This window comes from Aplysia californica, unplaced genomic scaffold (genome assembly GCF_000002075.1).
Source record: "Aplysia californica isolate F4 #8 unplaced genomic scaffold, AplCal3.0 scaffold00035, whole genome shotgun sequence".
Classification (NCBI taxonomy): domain Eukaryota; kingdom Metazoa; phylum Mollusca; class Gastropoda; order Aplysiida; family Aplysiidae; genus Aplysia; species Aplysia californica.
In genome coordinates, this window is record NW_004797305.1 from 534,579 (window position 1) to 536,756 (window position 2,178).

Below are 2,178 nucleotides of genomic sequence, written 5' to 3' on the forward strand. Positions count from 1 at the left end.
ACCTGCCATGGTGGCCAACTGTGTAATACGGCCAACTGTACAAACGACTACTTTCCACCCCCACCCCGGCGTTTTTCTTATATAATTTTATTGTGTAAAACGGTCACCTGTCCAACGCGGCCGCGGCCACCATATCAACCAGCAACCAAAAATACCTGTATGAGATGGCCTCGCAAATCTCTCACTGTCCCACTCTTTGGCATAAATTATGTGTCCCCTGACCTTGAGGACACCCGGTTGTTTTTACCCATTCACCTGCCGTTATTTTTAGTCCCTCTTTTGAATGAACCAGTCATGTTGGGTAGTTCCCGCCCATAAGTTGACCCCTCAGTAACACTAAATTTCAGCTGTTGGAGAGGGAAGCGTGTGATCCATCATAACCTATAAGCCCCGTCCACAATTCATTCACAAATCGTTAGTGAGATGAGCTGTCACTGTTTACCCCGTCCGTAAACCCAGTCCATAACAATAGACGTCAAAAACAAACTCGTGACAGGAGTGTCACTTTTTCGCCGAATGGTCGTGACTCATTGTTCGTTTTAGTGTAGCACTTATGTAGTCTTGTTTTGACCTTGTAGGAAACCATGATTTTTAAAATAAAACAGCTACTAAAAAAATAAATCCACAAAAACCTTACTATCCGCGTCCACCTTTCAACAACAACAACAACAACAACAACAACAACAACAACAACAACAACAACAACAACAACAACAACAAACACCCCTGCTCTTCTGGTAGGAAAAATTCAAACTTTCATATCAACTGAAAATGTTTAATATTTCCCGCGCTCTCATATGACAGTATTATGCAGTTGCGAGTCCGTAAAACGCTTACAAAAAACACACCAAAACAGCCTCTGAGCCTGACCTGGATCCCCTGCATCGGGCGCAGAGACATTGTTCGGAGAAGGCCAGACACAGGTCAACGAGTTGGGAAAGAAATGGCTTTATTGTGTCTCTTTTTGTTTCATCATAAAGTGGGTATCCTTTGTGAGACTTGACCACAAATACAAAAACTATTCAGAAATCAAATGATACTCAAATTTAAAGAACAAAATTATGTTGCTTGAATTTTTTTTCAATTTTCATATTATTGGCACGCGTTAATTGGGTCGAGGAGGTTTCAAATCTGTCATAGTGAATGGCATTTTTGAAACAGTTTTATATTATATTGGACATTTAGAACCTTCCTATGCAAACAGATGTGTAAGCTCAAAATACAGCCTTCGTAGTGCTAGCCTACTTTGAACTTTGGTTTGAAAAATCAACAAGCAAATCAGGCAAACATATCCATGTTAACTGAAAGAAGCACCGGAACAAGCTAATTCGAAAGGCGTCAAAGGGCAGTTCTAAAGATATTTACTACCTGTGAAAGTATTGCTTCTGATTATGCTTTTGACTTGGAAACTAAAAGGAAATAAAACATCCACTTAAGATTTCTGCAATCTTCGATAACCGGAATACATACTGTTGAAGTTCTGACCCGGTACGTTCGATGCAATGTTTAAGACGACCTTTTCATATAGTTTGTTTTACAAGTATATGCATGTTTGTGAGTGTGTATGTGTTTGTGTGTGAGAGTGTATGTGTGTGTTTGTGTGTGTATGTGTGTGTATGTGTGTATATGTGTGTATGTGTGTTTGTGTGTGTGTGTATGTGTGTATGTGTGTGTGTGTGTGTGTGTGTGTGTGTGTGTGTGTGGTATTGCAGTGAAACCAGACACTTGTCAAAATAATTAAATGGAGGAAATCGACTTTTTTCCGCCAGTTGGACAATTTTTAAGGAATTAGTTGCAAGCCACCCCCAGCGGCCGGCGATCGGAACCACTCTGTTGGTGAGCCAATGGCAGTTGTTTGGCCTCATTCCTTTAAGACGACTTTGACATCGAATTACTTCTCGGCAGTTGCCGAAAACTGATCTCTTATATTGGGAGTTTATTCATTAAATGAAGAACTGTCAAAACAAGTTCACTAGTTTTGATGAAATGACAGATTTTAGTTGCCTTTTTGTCACTTTAAATTTAGTGCAAAAAAGGGCCCCGGCATTGCGCATGCGCAGATACGAGAGTTTTAAAAACATTTAATTTGTGTTTGGATTTTACTAAAGTACGTCGATCAAAGGCCAACATAATGTAATTTTTGTAATTTTCAAGGACACACACACACACATATATATA